The sequence below is a fragment of the Callithrix jacchus genome, chromosome 1, assembly GCF_049354715.1.
Source record: "Callithrix jacchus isolate 240 chromosome 1, calJac240_pri, whole genome shotgun sequence".
NCBI classification, from domain to species: domain Eukaryota; kingdom Metazoa; phylum Chordata; class Mammalia; order Primates; family Cebidae; genus Callithrix; species Callithrix jacchus.
Window position 1 is genome coordinate 84,159,728 of NC_133502.1, and position 19,844 is coordinate 84,179,571.

General features: G+C 39.4%; 1 non-coding gene across 1 annotated transcript; it reads right to left on the bottom strand.

Annotated features, from left to right (window-relative positions):
* Window positions 1-1,266: 1,266 nt before the first annotated feature.
* LOC118148270 (U6 spliceosomal RNA) lies at window positions 1,267-1,373 on the bottom strand. The gene has a single exon (XR_004735024.1). It is a non-coding gene; the product is annotated as a U6 spliceosomal RNA (small nuclear RNA).
* Window positions 1,374-19,844: the final 18,471 nt, after the last annotated feature.

The following is a 19,844-nucleotide window of genomic DNA, read 5'->3' on the forward strand; positions in this document are numbered from 1 at the left end:
GTACATAATACATACACCTATTTTAAGACTGGTCTTTTTAAAATCAAAACTACCTTAATCTTACATCTTACTTAAAAAAAAAATCAAGAGTAGGACCACTAAGGGTAATGAGAAATTTATGATCAGAAGTCTTACCTGGATTGTCTTTTCCAAGTATCTTCTTTTCATGTTCCATAATTTGGTTTTGAATTCTATGTATACAAAAGTAACAAATAAAGTTGCTATTTTAATACTGAAATAAAAAATATTAATCAAACATATTAAATACTTAAACTATTTCAGGGAATATCAGAGCTAATATCACAATTTTAATGTCCCATAGGCTTCAAATTTTTAATCCTTGCAAATTTATTAAGCTTCTTATTAAAGAAGAAAAAAGTGAAGTACTCATAATTGGAGAAAGCATAGCTCAGTAAATTAACTGTAGTCTGCTGGACTTCATGTAAAGTGTCCTCCACTCAGAATAAGTCTTTGCTCTGTAACCAATAGGTATTTTGTTTTCAGACAAGTTGCTTGGGTTCCATGGTTTCTTCTAAAAAATAAGGATTTGGCTACCTTACTACTCTAGGCTGTTAAGAAGATGTAATAAGATTACATGCTCAGAGATATAGTAAAACATTGGAATAATTTTTTCTTGAACTTGTTACTGAAACTGTTTTGGAATCCCAAATAAAGTTTGATGTGTGTTTTTCCATAGGTTCTAATATTCAAATGTTGCAGTAGTCAGAAAATGTTATTAAGTGCTAATTTCAGTTATTAGTTGTACTCATTGTGGCTTAGATTCAGGGCATTTTAGCTAACTCATAACTTATAACTAAAATATATATACACATAGATTACCTAATTGTCCCCTACCACTGAGCTCATCAATCACACCAAGGGCAGAAAACTAATAGATGTGAAAACCTGGCTTGGATAACTACTACACCTCCTCTACCTCCTCAAACTCTGAGCCAGCAGATCTGTGCTAGGATGCTGGATCTCCATGGTTCTCTCCAACTAACATACAAGACAAAACCCTGCTTTTATTGTTTTTCAGTTCCATGAAGGAAATGTAAGTTGACATTTTCTCATTCCCAATACATGTACTAACGACATGTAACATCCCATTATTAATTGGCTCTGTTCTCATTTTATATATCATTGTACATCAATAGTTTAATAGTGATAATCACAATTGCAATATTGGGTGTATCCTGTTTTTGTTTGACTCACACCGCTTCCTTGGAGCTAGTCAACAAATAGTCAAATGACCTTCAGAGACTGCAAAATGTGGAATGCTTCATGAATTTGTGTGCCATCCCTGAGCAGCAGCCATGCTCATCTTCTCTGTATTGATCCAATTTTAAAATATGTGCTGCTGAAACAAGTACAAAGCCCTGTTTGATACATGGATACTCATGAGTCATGGATGAGGCTTAGCTCTGTTAAATCCAACTCAATTACTTTAGATTCAGATAATTTTATTAAATGGCTTCCTGTGAGGTAGAATTTTTAAATATATTTAAAACTTGAGAATGAGATGCAAGTATCCTGAAAAAATTTCATTATTATAGAGACATATTACTTGTGGGGCCAACTGCTAGTTGGTTTTCATTACTCTGTGGAAAGATAACATGGAACCTTCTGCTATCTGACCAAAGCTGCTGCACAGAATGTGAAAAAGCCTCAAGGTACAAATATGATAGCAAAAGGGACAGGAAACTCTGTTCTCTTCCTGAAACATTATTTAAACCTTCCTGACTGTTGAGAACAATCTCAAATCATATTCATTACAGAATAGACAAAGACATATTTCAAAGGATAACTCATTATGAAGGTCTAGGCTGAGTCTAGCAAAGAGGTGGGCTCTAAATGAGATTTTCAGGGAAGGTTTTCAGGGAAGATTGCCTTCCCTGGAATTAAGAAACCTCTTAGCTTCTTGTAAAATTCAAAGAACAAAGACACAGGAGAATCAATTTGCTCCATATTTGTGTAGGGAAATCTAGGAGGTTTACCTGCCAGAGTAGGGTGCTGGGGACAAAGACTGATCATAAGCACATAAACTAATAAACACCATAGCTTTGAACACTATGTATGAATCACCATGAAAACTGAGGGGTCTGAATCAGTGCAGGCATTCTGGTGACAAAGGTCAATCATTATCAGATTGCAGGACCAGTTACAATGGCAACAATACAGCAAGTAAATTCATGGAAACAACAGCTTGATTACAATGGCTTTTGTTCCCCTTCTGACTTGTAAAGAAAGATCGCCTTCCCTGGACTTAAGAAACCCCGTAGCTTCTTGTAAAATTCAAAGAACAAAGACACAGGAGATAGCCCCAGGGAATACAAGATTATCTGCTAAACTGGACATTTCAAGACCCAATAAGTAATTAGAAAAGTCAGGCCAGGCATGGTGGCTAGCACTTTGAGAGGACAAGGCAGGAGAATTACTTGAGCTCAGGAGTTCAATACCAGCCTGGGCAACATAATGAGACCATGTGTCTATGAAAGATGAAAGAAAGAAAGAAAGAAAGAAAGAAAGAAAGAAAGAAAGAAAGAAAGAAAGAAAGAAAGAAAGAAAGGGAAGAAAAGAAGTCAAAGATGTGGCTCTATTTTTATCAGATGCATGGGAATTATACTTACAATAAAATGAACAACACTGATATCCCTAGGGATAAAGGCCTTAAAAGTCCTGAGAAAATCTTGTACTCTACTTCTAACTGATCTAGGCTTCTGCTTGATTTCTGGCTAAAAGGTAGGCTAACTCATTATTGCTATTTCAAACTGCCTGAGCCAAACTACGAACTCTTACCTAATGTATAAGGTAAAATAATTGCAATTATTTTCAACATCAATTTAGTATTAACTGGCCTTTTAATATAAACACTTACTTTGTCAAACCACAAGAAACAGCATAATTTCCTGCATCTCATCCACACATATCTTGAGAAAAGATATTAATATTTTGCTGAAGAAGGAGGTTGACCATATCTGGTAAGTGACAATGTACAGCCAGCATGAGGGCTAATCTAAAATAACAAAAAATCTCAAGAACTTTAGCAAAAGCATTTTAAACAGCTAGTTTGATGCGCTTTACCAATATAATATCATGCTTGTCAGTGTAGCTGTAATAATCATTTACATGGACTAGCTTATATCAATAAACATCTTGGGTGCTCAAGTGTAAATTATCACCAAGGCTAAAAGAGACAAGAAGGTCTCTTGTCCCACTGGAGTATGACAATATAAGTTGCTAACTTATAGTCCTTTGATGGCCAAGAAACTGTGCTGAAGTCCCTTATCTAAAGTAGGCAAAGATTTAGATAAAGATTTCCCCATTGCTTTTCTAGTCTAATATATTGTAATTAAAATCAGCTGGGGACCAGAGAAGAGCTATCTGCAGGTTGAAAAACAACAAAAATAACAACAGCAATAATAATAATCATGGCAATACTAGTAGTCAGAAGCTAAAAGTCCACATTTTAAAACTTGATAAACATGGCCAAGTGCAGTGGCTCCTGCCTGTAATCCCAGCACTTTGAGAAGCAGCAGATCATGAGGTCAAGAGATCAAGACCATTCTGGCCAATATGGTGAAACCTTGTCTCCACTCAAAATACAAAAGATAGCTAGACCTGGTTTCCCATGCCTGTAACCCCAGCTACTCGAAAGGTTGAGGCAGGAGAATTACTTGAGCCTTGAAGGCAGAGGTTGCAGTGAGCCAAAACTGTGCCACTGCACTCCAGCCTGGTGACAGAGTGAGATTGCATCTCAAAAAAAAAAAAGAAAGAAATAAATTAATAAAATGAATACAAAACCCTTTAGCTAATATAAGATCACAGGACCCAACACATCAGATTATAAATAAGAAACACTGTATATTATAAGAGAAGATGAATTCTACTATATAATGTTCTTTATATTGCTTAGTCCAAATATTTGCTTTTCTACCTGATTATTTATATTATTTTTTATTATATTCCAATAATTATGTTAATCTTCTTATTAATATTTCTTTTTTTTTAATTTTTTATTGGATTTTAGGTTTTGGGATACATGAGCAGAGCATGCAAGACAGTTGCGTAGGTACACACATGGCAGTGTGCTTTGCTTTTCTTCTCCCCTTCACCCACATTTGGCATTTCTCCCCAGGCTATCCCTCCCCACCTCCCCCTCCCACTGGCCCTCCACTCTTCCCCCCAATAGACCCCAGTGTTTAGTACTCCCCTTTCTGTGTCCATGTGTTCTCATTTTTCTTCACCCGCCTATGAGTGAGAATATGCGGTGTTTCATTTTCTGTTCTTGTGTCAGTTTGCTGAGGATGATGTTCTCCAGATTCATCCATGTCCCTACAAACGACACAAACTCATCATTTCTGATTGCTGCATAATATTCCATGGTGTATATGTGCCACATTTTTCCAATCCAGTCTGTCATCAGTGGGCATTTGGGTTGATTCCATGTCTTTGCTATTGTAAACAGTGCTGCAATGAACATTCGTGTACATGTGTCCTTATAATAGAACACATATGATTGTTGGCCTCATATATGTCTTCTTTCGTAAAGTACCTGTTCATATCCTTTGCCCACTTTTGAGTGGGCTTGTTTGTTTTTTTCCTGTAAATCTGTTTGAGTTCTCTGTAAATTCTGGATATCAGCCCTTTGTCAGATGGGTAGACTGCAAAAATTTTTTCCCATTCTGTTGGTTGCCGATCCACTCTAGTGACTGTTTCTTTTGCCGTGCAGAAGCTGTGGAGTTTCATTAGGTCCCATTTGTCTATTTTGGCTTTTGTTGCCAATGCTTTTGGTGTTTTTTTCATGAAGTCCTTGCCTACTCTATGTTCTGGACAGTTTTGCCTAGATTTTCTTCTAGGGTTTTTATGGTGCCAGGTCTTATGTTTAAGTCTTTAATCCATCTGGAGTTAATTTTAGTGTAAGGTGTCAGGAAGGGGTCCAGTTTCTGCTTTCTGCACATGGCTAGCCAGTTTTCCCAACACCATTTGTTAAACATGGAATCCTTTCCCCATTGCTTGTTTTTGTCAGGTTTATCAAAGATTGTATAGTTGTATGTATGTTGTGTTGCCTCCGGTGCCTCTGTTTTGTTCCATTGGTCTATATCTCTGTTTTGGTACCAGTACCATGCTGTTTTGATTACTGTAGCCTTGTAGTATAGTTTGAAATCCAGTAGTGTGATGCCCCCCGCTGTGTTCTTTTTGCTTAGAATTGACTTGGCTATGCGGGCTCTCTTTTGGTTGCATATGAAGTTCATGGTGGTTTTTTCCAGTTCTGTGAAGAAAGTCAATGGTAGCTTGATGGGGATAGCGTTGATTCTGTAAATTACTTTGGGCAGTATACCAATTTTCACGATATTAATTCTTCCTAACCATGAACATGGAATGTTTCTCCATCTGTTTGTGTCCTCTCTGATTTCATTGAGCAGTGGTTTGTAGTTCTCCTTGAAGAGGTCTCCTTGTGAGTTGTATTCCAAGGTATTTTATTCTTTTTGTAGCAATTGTGAATGGCAGTTTGCTCTTGATTTGGCTTTCTTTACATCTGTTATTGGTGTAGATGAATGCTTGTGATTTTTGCACATTGATTTTATATCCTGAGACTTTGCTGAAGTTGCTTATCAGTTTCAGGAGTTTCTGGGCTGAGGCAATGGGGTCTTCTAGGTATACTATCATGTCGTCTGCAAATAGAGACAATTTGGCTTCCACCTTTCCTATTTGAATACCCTTTATTTCTTTTTCTTGCCTGATTGCTCTGGCTAGAACTTCCAGTACTATATTGAATAGGAGTGGTGAAAGAGGGCATGCTTTTCTAGTGCCAGATTTCAAAGGGAATGCTTCCAGTTTTTGTCCATTCAGTATAATATTGGCTGTTGGTTTGTCATAAATAGCTTTTATTACTTTGAGATACATTCCATCGATACCGAGTTTATTGAGGGTTTTTAGCATAAAGGGCTGTTGAATTTTGTCAAATGCCTTCTCTGCATCAATTGAGATAATCATGTGGTTTTTGTTTTTGGTTCTGTTTATGTGGTGAATTACGTTGATAGACTTGCGTATGTTGAACCAGCCTTGCATCCCCGGGATGAATCCTACTTGATCATGATGAATAAGCTTTTAGATTTGCTGTTGCAATCGGCTTGCCAATATTTTATTGAAGTTTTTTGCATCTATGTTCATCATGGATATTGGCCTGAAGTTTTCTTTTCTCTTTGGGTCTCTGCCGGGTTTTGGTATCAGAATGATGTTGGTCTCATAGAATGATTTGGGAAGGATTCCCTCTTTTTGGATTGTTTGAAATAGTTTTAGAAGGAATGGTACCAGCTCCTCCTTGTGTGTCTGGTAGAGTTCGGCTGTGAACCCGTCTGGACCTGGGCTTTTTTTGTGTGGTAGGCTCTTAATTGCTGCCTCAACTTCTGACCTTGTTATTGGTCTATTCATAGTTTCAGCTTCCTCCTGGTTTAGGCTTGGGAGGACACAGGAGTCCAGGAATTTATCCATTTCTTCCAGGTTTACTAGTTTATGCGTGTAGAGTTGTTTGTAATATTCTCTGATGATGGTCTGAATTTCTGTGGAATCTGTGGTGATTTCTTCTTTATCATTTTTTATTGCATCTATTTGGTTGTTCTCTCTTTTATTTTTAATCAATCCGGCTAGTGGTCTGTCTATTTTGTTGATCTTTTCAAAAAAACAGCTCTTGGATTTATTGATTTTTTGAAGGGTTTTTCGTGTCTCAATCTCCTTCAGTTCAGCTCTGATCTTAGTTATTTCTTGTCTTCTGCTGGGTTTTGAGTTTTGTTGATCTTGCTCCTCTAGCTCCTTCAATTTTGAGGATAGGGTGTCAATTTTGGATCTCTCCATTCTCCTCATATGGGCACTTATTGCTATATACTTTCCTCTAGAGACTGCTTTAAATGTGTCCCAGAGGTTCTGGCACGTTGTGTCTTCGTTCTCATTGGTTTCGAAGAACTTCTTTATTTCTGCCTTCATTTCGTTGTTTACCCAGTCAACATTCAAGAGCCAGTTGTTCAGTTTCCATGAAGCTGTGCGGTTCTGGGCTGGTTTCTGAATTCTGAGTTCTAACTTGATTGCACTATGGTCTGAGAGGCTGTTTGTAATGATTTCAGTTGTTTTGCATTTGTTGAGCAGTGCTTTACTTCCAATTATGTGGTCAATTTTAGAGTAGGTGTGATGTGGTGCTGAGAAGAATGTGTACTCTGTGGATTTGGGGTGGAGAGTTCTGTAAATGTCTATCAGGTTTGCTTGTTCCAGGTCTGAGTTCAAGCCCTGGTTATCCCTGTTGATTTTCTGTCTGGTTGATCTGTCTAGTATTGACAGTGGAGTGTTAAAGTCTCCCACTATTATTGTGTGGGAGTCTAAGTCCTTTTGTAAGTCGTTAAGAACTTGCCTTATGTATCTGGGTGCTCCTGCATTGGGTCCATATATGTTTAGGATCGTTAGCTCTTCTTGTTTTATCGATCCTTTTACCATTATGTAATGTCCTTCTTTGTCTCTTTTGATCTTTGTTGCTTTGAAGTCTATTTTATCAGAGATGAGAATTGCAACTCCTGCTTTTTTTTGCTCTCCATTTGCTTGGTAAATCTTCCTCCATCCCTTTATTTTGAGCCTTTGTGTATCCTTGCATGTGAGATGGGTTTCCTGGATACAGCACACTGATGGGTTTTGGATTTTTATCCAATTTGCCAGTCTGTGTCTTTTGATTGGTGCATTTAGTCCATTTTCATTTAGGGTTAATATTGTTATGTGTGAATTTGATACTGCTATTTTGATGCTAAGTGGCTGTTTTGCCTGTTAGTTGTTGTAGATTCTTCATTATGTTGATGCTCTTTAGCATTCAGTGTGATTTTGGAATGGCTGGTACTGGTTGATCCTTTCTATGTGTAGTGCCTCTTTTAGGAGCTCTTGTAAAGCAGGCCTGGTGGTGACAAAATTTCTGAGTACTTGCTTGTTCGCAAAGGATTTTATTTTTCCTTCACTTCTGAAGCTCAGTTTGGCTGGATATGAAATTCTGGGTTGAAAGTTTTTTTCTTTAAGAATGTTGAATATTGGCCCCCACTCTCTTCTGGCTTGTAGTGTTTCTGCCGAGAGATCTGCTGTGAGTCTGATGGGCTTCCCTTTGTGGGTCACCCGACATTTCTCTCTGGCTGCCCTTAGTATTCTCTCCTTTGTTTCAACCCTGTTGAATCTAACAATTATGTGCCTTGGGGTTGCTCTTCTTTCGGAATATCTTTGTGGTGTTCTCTGTATTTCCTGCAATTGAGTGTTGGCCTGTCTTGCTAGGTGGGGGAAGTTTTCCTGGATGATGTCCTGAAGAGTATTTTCCAGCTTGGATTCATTCTCTTCATCCCCTTCTGGTACACCTATCAAACTTAGGTTAGGTCTTTTCACATAGTCCCACATTTCTTGGAGACTTTGTTCATTCCTTTCTGCGCTTTTTTTCTCTAATCTTGGTTTCTCGTTTTATTTCATTGGGTTGGTCTTCGACTTCAGATATTCTTTCTTCTGCTTGGTCGATTCGGCTATTGAAACTTGTGCATGCTTCGCGACGTTCTCGTATTGTGTTTTTCAGCTGCTTTAATTCATTCATATTCCTCTCTAAGTTATCCATTCTTGTTATCATTTCCTCAAATCTTTTTTCAAGGTTCTTAGTTTCTTTGCATTGATTTAATACATGATTTTTTAGCTCACAAAAGTTTCTCATTATCCATCTTCTGAAGTCTAATTCCGTCATTTTGTCACAGTCATTCTCCGTCCAGCTTTGTTCCCTTGTTGGGGAGGAGTTTTGGTCCTTTCTAGGAGGCAAGGTGTTCTGGTTTCAGGTGTTTTCCTCCTTTTTGCGCTGGTTTCTTCCCATCTTTGTGGATTTGTCTGCTGGTCGTCTGCGTAGTTGCTGACTTTTTGATTGGGTCTCTGAGTGGACACCCAGAATGTTGATGATGAAGTATTTCTGTTGCTTGGTTTTCCTTCTACCAGTCTAGCCCCTTCGCTGTATGACTGCTGAGGTTTTCTCCAGACCCTGCTTGTCTGGGGTGCGCCTCTAGCTGCTGTGGCACAGCGAGGGATGCCACCAGTTTCTTTTTCTGCTATCTTTGTCCCAGGATGATGCCTGCCTAATGTCAGTCTTTTGGATATAGAGGGGTCAGGGAGCTGCTTGAGGAGACAGTTTGTACTTTATAGGGGCTTAATTGCTGAGCTGTGAGCTCTGTTGTTCCTTCAGGGCTGTTAGGCTGCTATGTTTGATTCTGCTGCAACGGAGCTCATTAAAAAACCCTTTTTTTTCTCAAATGCTCTGTGTTGAGGGGTTTGGGCTTTATTTTTGGATGTCCGTTGAGGTCCTGCCCAGCTAGGACACAGACTAGCCACTGTTTGCCTGCCGAGGCTCCGCCCTGCTGTTGTGAGGCTTGCCCTGGCTCCGCTGTTCTGCTGTGTTCTCTGCCACGCCCTCCGGCGGAGTCTCTCTGTTGTAGCGGTTTGCCTCGGCAACGGCAGGCTGCGTCAGCAGTGGGCGTGTATGTCAGTAGGGACGGGTTGCCTTGGCAACGGATGGCTGCGTCAGCAATGGGCGTGTATCTCAGTTGGGGTGGGTTGCCTCGGTAATGGTGGATGCCCTTCCCCCACAGAGTGTCTCGGGCCATCTGCACGGGGCTTGTTTGAGATCGCGGTTTTGTTCATCCCACTAGGCCACCCCTAACGCTCTGTCTCTGCAATCCCCTGGGGTGGCCCACTGTCCAAGTCTAGCTCCGTCTCAAGTCCAGCCCTCTTACGTTTCTGGTTGCCAGTTCAACAGGGCACCCAGACAAGCGCGCCCTGTGGGGAGCACAGGGCAGGGCCGGCTGCCGCCAACCCAGCTGCCGGCTTTGCCAGGCGGAGGTTCTGCCTGGCATCCCGCGTCTCCTCTTCACTTGGGAATTTCCCCGTTCCATGGGCAACAAAGATCAGTCTGGAAATGCGGCTCAGACTCACCTCTCCGCGGACACAATGCAAGCTCCAATCATGGGTTGGTCTCACAGCGCCATCTTGAGTCCCCAATATTTCTTACTTGAATGACTGTTATCACTGTAGAACACTCAAGTTTTTATGTAAACAAACAAACAAAAAAATACTGTACCATCTCAGCCTATCCATAGCATGTATATTGGCTTGGCGTTTCACTAAAAATTTTACCATTTTCTCTCTATTGCAAATTATAGCAAATAAAAGTGGTGTGTTTCTGTCCTATAAAACAGCATAAAATTAATAATTTACAAAATTACATATTTCTCAACTGAACTGAAAATCTTCTCTAATATGCTTTGAACTTCAGCATGCAATATAGAAAGGAAGTGAATGAAAAGCAGCCCCTTCCTTCTCACTCCTCTGTACTTTCTGATGTGCTGCTCTTTGCCTTACAAACACCATTCCTCTTTCTCCCTGCATTAACTGTGGTCATCACCAAAACTCACTTCATACATTGAGCAGTCCCAGGAATCCTTGCTTTTATCTCAGCACTTAGCATGGTATGCTGTAATCATTTCAATATTTCCCACATAAACCAAGAGCTTCTCGAGGGCAAGGGCTGTATCTTTTGTCTCCATAGCCCCAAAAATCTAAGACATAGTAGCAAATACTTTGAGTTTTTAACATAAATTTATGATCTAAATTACTACCTCTAAAGTGTGTTTCTTAAACTGTATTCCAAAGAATATTTGCTTTATCAGAAGTTTTACACCCCAAGGGAAAGATTTCATGACCATCTGCGTTTGAGAAGAATTACAAAATTGTATTTTATGTCCAACAATTAAAAAAACTCCTGACATTTACCTAATCCCCATTTGACAATACTTTTTGCGACAAACATTAACATTTGAGAAATTAAGACTTTCAGAGATACATTTGCCAGCGCTTCCCAATACAGGTGGAGCTTTCCTCTGGGTGGTGCAAACTTGCTTGATTCATTTCTATCAGTGGTGTCAGGATCCCAGATGCCAATGTAAGACACTCCTGCTGCAAATGGGTCACTGAGGAAATGAGCTCTGAATTCAGAGAGTTTGGCTTAAAATGCACTTATTTTCCTTATTATTAAATAGACCATGGGGTTTCTTCCCCCTAATACAAGAGAATAGATTTTTTTCTTAACTGTTAGAAAGCTCAGTATGTTCTGTGTAAGAGAGATAGGTTTAAAAAAACTTAAAAATAAGTACTTAAAGCTCAGTAATAAATTCTTCTCTCAATTATAATGGTAATAGTGGGACCCTAATGCAATTCTGTTTTTTAAATCCATTTTTTTGGTTCCAATTTAAATGGCTATTTAACATTATTTTTTATTTTAGGAAAAATATAAAACAGAAAAATGTATAAAGGCTGATCAATAAGAGTTCTTATACTTATCTATATGGGTAATTTCTAGCACAGTAAAAGCCAATAAGTCACTTGCATTTTTAAGATTGCTGGGGAGAAAGTTGTAATGTCTGCAATATTCATAAACTATGCAACTACAGCCAGGAATAACCTAAAAAGGTTTCCAGGTATTCTTATGGGGAGATTATTATTAGTGGTATATATAAAAAAAAGAGTTTTAAAAATTTTAATTCTAAAATTCAACCCCATAACTGAGAAATTTATATAATCTATAAACTATATATTATAAACAAATACATGCTGACTTAAAAACATTGAAATCTTTATTGAAATATACAACAACAAAGGAGTTGGACATTGAAATACTTACAAGAACAAAGGAAAATTACCAGAGTAAGGGAAGTACTGAGGTTGGCACAGTCGCAATCTGAAGAATACCTGCCTTCTGTAATGGGGCAACCTCTGCACAGCAAACCAAACAGTGATAGAAACTCAGGGGACACCAGATTTCATTTTTAAAGACAAGTCTGAAAGTCCAGATTTCTGTGCCAATCTTCTAAATTTTACACGTTGACTCAATTTATAGAGGCAAACAAACGAATATCTGCACTACATTAGAATAGAGCCCTTGTCGTTTTATATTTGCTATGAATGTGATATTAAATCGTAGTGTATAATCCAAGTGATTGCATGTAAAAATTTTTTTCTCTAGTAACATATGTTTTACCAAAAAATCAGGCCCTCATATAATGAAAATTGCTAAAAAGACTCATATTCCTGCTTCAGTAATGTTTCCAATATTTATTCACTTAAAATCTATTTGTATATACTTTTCTCAGATTGCTAACCAAATAGATAATTAGTTCATGGGAGTGCTAAAAATAAATGATTAAAAGAATACTATCTATATTCTTTTTTTAAATTGCATTTTAGGTTTTGGGGTACAGGAGCAGAACATGCAAGAGGGTTGTGTAAGTACACACATGGCAGTGTGTTTTGCTTCCTTTCTCCCCTTCACCCACATTTGGCATTTCTCCCCAGGCTATCCCTCCCCACCTCCCCCTCCCACTGGCCCTCCCCTTTTCCCCCAATAGACCCCAGTGATTAGTACTCCCCTCCGGTGTCCATGTGTTCTCATTTTTCATCACCCACCTATGAGTGAGAATATGCGGTGTTTCATTTTATGTTCTTGTGTCAGTTTGCTGAGGTTGATGTTTTCCAGATTCATCCATGTCCCTACAAACGACACAAACTCATCATTTCTGATTGCTGCATAATATTCCATGGTGTATATGTGCCACATTTTCACAATCCAGTCTATTATCAATGGGCATTTGGGTTGATTCCAGGTCTTTGCTATTGTAAACAGTGCTGCAATGAACATTCGTGTACATGTATTCTTATAGTAGAACGATTTATAGTCCTTTAGATATATACCCAGTAATGGGATTGCTGGGTCAAATGGAATTTCTATTTTTAAGGCCTTGAGGAATCGCCACACTGTCTTCCACAATGGTTGAACTAATTTACACTCCCACCAACAGTGTAGAAGTGTTCCTTTTCCTCCACATCCTCTCCAGCATCTGTTGTCTCCAGATATTTTAATGATCGCCATTCTAACTGGCGTGAGATGGTATCTCAATGTGGTTTTGATTTGCATCTCTCTGATGACCAGTGACGATGAGCATTATTTGATATGATTGTTGGCCTCATATATGTCTTCTTTCGTAAAGTATCTGTTCATATCCTTTGCCCATTTTGAATGGGCTTGTTTGTTTTTTCCTGTAAATCTGTTTGAGTTCTTTGTAAATTCTGGATATCAGCCCTTTGTCAGATGGGTAAACTGCAAAATTTTTTTTCCCATTCTGTTGGTTGCCGATTCACTCTAGTGACAGTTTCTTTTTCCGTGCAGAAGCTGTGGAGTTTGATTAGGTCCCATTTGTCTATTTTGGCATATGTTGCCAATGTTTCGGTGTTTTGTTCATGAAGTCCTTGCCTACACCTATGTCCTGAATAGTTTTGCCTAGATTTCCTTCTAGGGTTTTTATGGTGCCAGGTCTTATGTTTAAGTCTTTAATCCCTCTGGAGTTAATTTTAGTGTAAGGTGTCAGGAAGGGGTCCAGTTTCTGCTTTCTGCACATGGCTAGCCAGTTTTCCCAACACCATTTGTTAAACAGGGAATCCTTTCCCCATTGCTTGTTTTTGTCAGGTTTATCAGACTGTATGGTTGTAGATATGTTGTGTTGCCTCCGGTGCCTCTGTTTTGTTCCATTGGTCTATATCTCTGTTTTGGTACCAGTACCATGCTGTTTTGATTACTGTAGTCTTGTAGTATAGGTTGAAATCCGGTAGTGTGATGGCCCCCGCTGTGCTCTTTTTGCTTAGAATTGACTTGGCTATGCGGGCTCTCTTTTGATTCCATATGAGGTTCATGGTGGTTTTTTCCAGTTCTGTGAAGAAAGTCAATGGTAGCTTGATGGGGATAACGTTGATTCTGTAAATTACTTTGGGCAGTATAGCCATTTTCACGATATTGATTCTTCCTAACCATGAACATGGAATGTTTCTCCATCTGTTTGTTTCCTCTCTGATTTCGTTGAGCAGTGGTTTGTAGTTCTCCTTGAAGAGGTCCCTTACCTTCCTTGTGAGTTGTATTCCAAGGTATTTTATTCTTTTTGTAGCAACTGTGAATGACAGTTCGTTGTTGATTTGGCTTTCTTTAAGTCTGTTATTGGTGTAGACGAATGCTTGTGATTTTTGCACATTGATTTTATATCCTGAGACTTTGCTGAAGTTGCTTATCAGTTTCAGGAGTTTTTGGGCTGAGGCGATGGGGTCTTCTAGGTATACTATCATGTCGTCTGCAAATAGAGACAATTTGGCTTCCACCTTTCCTATTTGAATACCCTTTATTTCTTTTTCTTGCCTGATTGCTCTGGCTAGAACTTCCCGTACTATATTGACTAGGAGTGGTGAGAGAGGGCAACCTTGTCTAGTGCTGGATTTCAAAGGGAATGCTTCCAGTTTTTGCCCATTCAGTATGATATTGGCTGTTGGTTTGTCGTAAATAGCTTTTATTACTTTGAGATATGTTCCATCGATACCGAGTTTATTGAAGGTTTTTAGCCTAAAGGGCTGTTGAATTTTGTCAAATGCCTTCTCTGCATCAATTTAGATAACCATGTGGTTTTTGTTTTTGGCTCTGTTTATGTGGTGAATTACGTTGATAGATTTGCATATGTTGAACCAGCCTTGCATACCCTGGATGAATCCTACTTGATCATAATGAATAAGATTTTTGATTTTCTATTGCAATCGGCTTGCCAATATTTTATTGAAGGTTTTTGCATCTATGTTCATCATGGATATTGGCCTGAAGTTTTCTTTTCTTGTTGGGTCTCTGCCGGGTTTTGGTATCAGAATGATGTTGGTCTCATAAAGTGATTTGGGAAGGATTCCCTCTTTTTGGATTATTTGGAATAGTTTCAGAAGGAATGGTACCAGCTCCTCCTTGTGTGTCTGGTAGAATTCGGCTGTGAACCCGTCTGGACCTGGGCTTTTTTTGTGTGGTAGGCTCTTAATTGCTGCCTCGACTTCTGACCTTGTTATTGGTCTATTTATAGTTACAGCTTCCTCCTGATTTAGGCTTGGGAGGACACAGGAGTCCAGGAATTTATCCATTTCTTCCAGGTTTACCAGTTTATGTGCATAGAGTTGTTTGTAATATTCTCTGATGATGGTTTGAATTTCTGTGGAATCTGTGGTGATTTTCCCTTTATCATTTTTTATTGCATCTATTTGGTTGTTCTCTCTTTTCGTTTTAATTAATCTGACTAGTGGTCTGTCTATTTTGTTGATCTTTTCAAAAAACCAGCTCTTGGATTTATTAATTTTTTGAAGGGGTTTTCGTGTCTCAATCTCCTTCAGTTCAGCTCTGATCTTAGTTATTTCTTGTCTTTTGCTGGGTTTTGAGATTTTTGATCTTGCTCCTCTAGGTCTCTCAATTTTGACGATACAGTGTCAATTTTGGATCTCTCCATTCTTCTCATATGGGCACTTATTGCTATATACTTTCCTCTAGAGACTGCTTTCAATGTGTCCCAGAGATTCTGGCATGTTGTGTCTTCATTCTCATTGGTTCGAAGGACTTTTTTATTTCTGCCTTCATTTCATTGTTAACCCAGTCAACATTCAAGAGCCAGTTGTTCACTTTTCATGAAGCTGTGCGGTTCTCGGTTTGTTTCTGAATTCTGAGTTCTAACTTGATTGCACTATGGTCTGAGAGGCTGTTTGTTATGATTTCAGTTGTTTTGCATTTGTTGAGCAGTGCTTTACTTCCAATTATGTGGTCAATTTTAGAGTAGGTGTGATGTGGTGCTGAGAAGAATGTATATCCTGTGGATTTGGGGTGGAGAGTTCTGTAAATGTCTATCAGGTTTCCTTGCTCCAGGTCTGAGTTCAAGCCCTGGATATCCTTGTTCATTTTCTGTCTAGGCGATCTGTCTAATATTGACAGTGGAGTGCTAAAGTCTCCCACTATTATTGTGTGGGAGTCTAAGTCTCTGTGTAAGTCATTACGAACTTGCCTTATGTATCTGTGTGCTCCTTTATTGAGTCCATATATGTTTAGGATTGTTAGCTCTTCTTGTTGTATCGATCCTTTTACCATTATGTAATGGCCTCCTTTGTCTCTTTTGATCTTTGTTGCTTTAAAGTCTATTTTATCAGAGATTAGAATTGCAACTCCTGCTTTTTTTTGCTCTCCATTTGCTTGGTAAATCTTCCTCCATCCCTTTGTTTTGAGCCTTTGTGTATTCTTGCATGTGAGATGGGTTTCCTGGATACAGCACAGTGATGGGTTTTGGCTTTTTATCCAATTTGCCAGTCTGTGTCTTTTGATTGGTGCATTTAGTTCATTTACATTTAGGGTTAATATTGTTATGTGTAAATTTCATACTACCATTTTGATGCTAAGTTGCTGTTCTGCCCGTTAGTTGTTGTAGATTCTTCATTATGTTGATGCTCTTTAGCATTCAGTGTGGTTTTGGAATGGCTGGTACTGGTTGTTCCTTTATATGTGTAGTGCCTCTTTTAGGCGCTCTTGTAAGGCAGGCCTGGTGGTGACAAAATCTCCGAGTACTTGCTTGTTTGCAAAGGATTTTTTTTCTTCACTTCTGAAGCTCAGTTTAGCTGGATATGAAATTCTGGGTTGAAAGTTCTTTTCTTTAAGAATGTTGAATATTGGCTTCCACTCTCTCCTGGCTTGTAGTGTTTCTGCTGAGAGATCTGCTGTGAGTCTGATGGGCTTCCCTTTGTGGGTAACCTGACCTTTCTCTCTGGCTGCCCTTAGTATTTTCTCCTTTATTTCAACCTTGTTGAATCTGACGATTATGTGCCTTGGGGTTGCTCTTCTTGCGGAATATCTTTGTGGTGTTCTCTGTATTTTCTGCATTTGAGTGTTGGCCTGTCTTGCTAGGTGGGGGAAATTTTCCTGGATTATGTCCTGAAGAATATTTTCCAGCTTGGATTCATTCTCCTCATCCCCTTCTGGTACACCTATCAAACGTAAGTTAGGTCTTTTCACATAGTCCCACATTTCTTGGAGACTTTGTTCATTCCTTTTTGTGCTTTTTTCTCTGATCTTGGTTTCTCATTTTATTTCATTGAGTTTATCTTCGACTTCAGATATTCTTTCTTCTGCTTGGTCAATTCGGCTATTGAAACTTGTGCAGGCTTCGCGAAGTTCTCATATTGTGTTTTTCAGCTCCTTTAATTCATTCATATTCCTCTCTAAGTTATCCATTCTTGTTATCATTTCCTCAAATCATTTTTTATATGTTATTTCAAGGTTCTTAGTTTCTTTTCATTGATTTAATACATGTTCTTTTAGCTCACAAATGTTTCTCATTATCCACCTTCTGAAGTCTAATTCCGTCATTTCATCACAGCCATTCTCCATCCAACTTTGTTCCCTTGCTGGTGAGAAGTGTTGGTCTTTTCTCGGAGGTGATGTGTTCTGGTTTCGGGTGTTTTTCTCTTTTTTGTGCTGGTTTCTTCCCATCTTTGTGGATTTATCCACTTGTCATCTGCGTAGTTGCTGACTTTTCGATTGGGTCTCTTAGTGGACACCCAGATTGTGGGTGATGAAGTGTTTCTGTTACTTGGTTTTCTTTCTACCAGTCTAGCCCCTTTGCTTTACGACTGCAGAGGTCCACTTCAGGCCCTGCGTGTCTGGGGTGCACCTATAGCAGCTGTGGAACAGTGAGGGATGCTACCAGTTTCTTTTTCTGCTATCTTTGTCCCAGGATGATGCCTGCCAGATGTCAGTCTTTTGGATATAGAGCGGTCAGGGAGCTGCTTGAGTAGAGAGTCTGTACTTTATAGGAGCTCAATTGCTGAGCTATGAGCTCTGTTGTTCATTCAGGGCTGTTAGGCTGCTATGTTTGATTCTGCTGCAACAGAGCTCATTAAAAAACCCTTTTTTTCTTAGATGCTCTGTCTTGGGGGGTTGGGGCTTTATTTTTGGGTGTCCGTTGAGGTGTCCTGCCCAGCTAGGAGGCAGTCTAGTCACTATTTGCCTGTCAAGGCTCCACCCTGCTGTTGTGAGGTTCACCCTGTTGCTGCAGGCTCTGCTCTTCTGCTGTGGTCTCCACCACGGGCTATGCCCTGCAGAAGAGTCTCTCTGTTGTAGCGGGTTGCCTCGGCAATGGCAGGCTGCATCAGCAGTGGGCGTGTATATCAGTAGGGGTGGGTTGCCTCGGCAATGGCAGGCTGCGTCACCAGTGGGCATGTATCTCAGTAGGGGTGGGTTGCCTCAGTAATGGTGGATGCCCCTCCCCCATGGAGCATCTCAGGGACTGTCTCCACGGGGAGCATTTGGAATCGCCGTTTTGTCTGTCCCACTGCACTACCCCAAACGCTGTGTCCCTGCAATACCCTGGGCTGGCCCACTGTCCAAGTCCCATTCAGTCTCAAGTTCAGCCCTCTCAAGTCTCAGGTTGCTGGTTCAACAGGGCACCCGGACAAGCGCGCCATGTGGGGAGCACTGGGTAGGGCCAGCCGCTGACACCCTGGCTGCCGGCTTCACCAGGCAAAGCCTCTGCCTGGCGTCTCGTGTCTTTTTTATACTTGCGAATTTCCCCATTCTGTGGGGAACGAAGATCAGTCCGGAAATGCAGCACTGACTCACCTCTCTGCACATTCACCGAGAGCTTTCATTTTGGGTTGTTCTCACAGCGCCATCTTGAGTCTTCTTCCAGCTGAATTACCTATCTGTATTCTTATTAACTTTATGGATTTCAGTTTTTGAAATTGACATCCGGATTATGATAAAGCTCTATAAACTCAAAAGACACATTGAGATAGCTCATCATACAACTTCAACTGAAAAAAAATGTTTAGGATTTGCTACTGTTCTAATTGAGAAAAACGAACTTGTAATGTACACTTGTTGACACATAATCACCTGCATGGTGACAAAGAAACATGAAATCGTGAAAGGGTCAGTCTCTACTTAGTTAAAGATTACCCATAAGTAAATTTCTAAAGACCCTCTGAATGGCAGTGAGTGATTAATGGTGGGAAAAAAATTTTTATTTTGAAAGCTGAGATATTGCAAATATTTTTCTTTCACTTTCCAGTCTCAGATGTAGAGAAAGACAGAAAAGTAAGGCTAATATTATTGAAAAGAAGAACTTGGAAGTAAGTAGCACCTATCAAATGCCAATTCTTCTTGAGATTTCTTACATTTTTGAGATGTGGAAATTTGTGTATTGCATTATCTATTCTGGGGTTCTAAATCAAGAGTGTATTCAAAGTTTGAGGGTTTTTTTTTTGCTTTTATTTTTAAATTTTTTAGCTGTCCTTATAGGGAGCACAGGAACATGCCACTGTGCCCAACTTCAAGAAAATATTTTTAAACACATTCAGGCCTTACTAGATCTATTATATCAAAATCTTCCATAGAAAGCCTACAATTTTAGATGTTTTACAAAATTTCCTCAGGTCACTGTAATGTGCAATTCTGAAAATTAGTGCAGTAGACAATCACTGCAGCTTCATCTCTCACCCACATGGCTAATTCCCTTTATCAGTTGGAGATATGGCCAAAAAAAGAAGAGAGTAAAACTCCAGTTAATTTTATTAAAACTTCACTTAATTTTCCTGGGTATGGGCAGGACAGGGACATGTAAATTCAAAATCCAACTTGATTTTGCTATTTATAAGCTTCTTATCATCCACCTTCCCACCAAAGCATTCTAGATTTGAGAGGAGACTTTAGACTCTTATCTAAGCAGTTGTTTCTGCCAGGATAGGTAATAAGGCAGTTAATAATTTGTTTCTCATTCTGCAGAAGTGTTTCTCACTTTGTCACCACATATTCACTGCCAATCTGATTTCCTCACAGTCCTACTAATATTAACCTCTAGGCAAGTTTCAACTCACTCTTTTTCAAACCAAAATTTATTAGACACAAAGCTAAAGAGTACCTT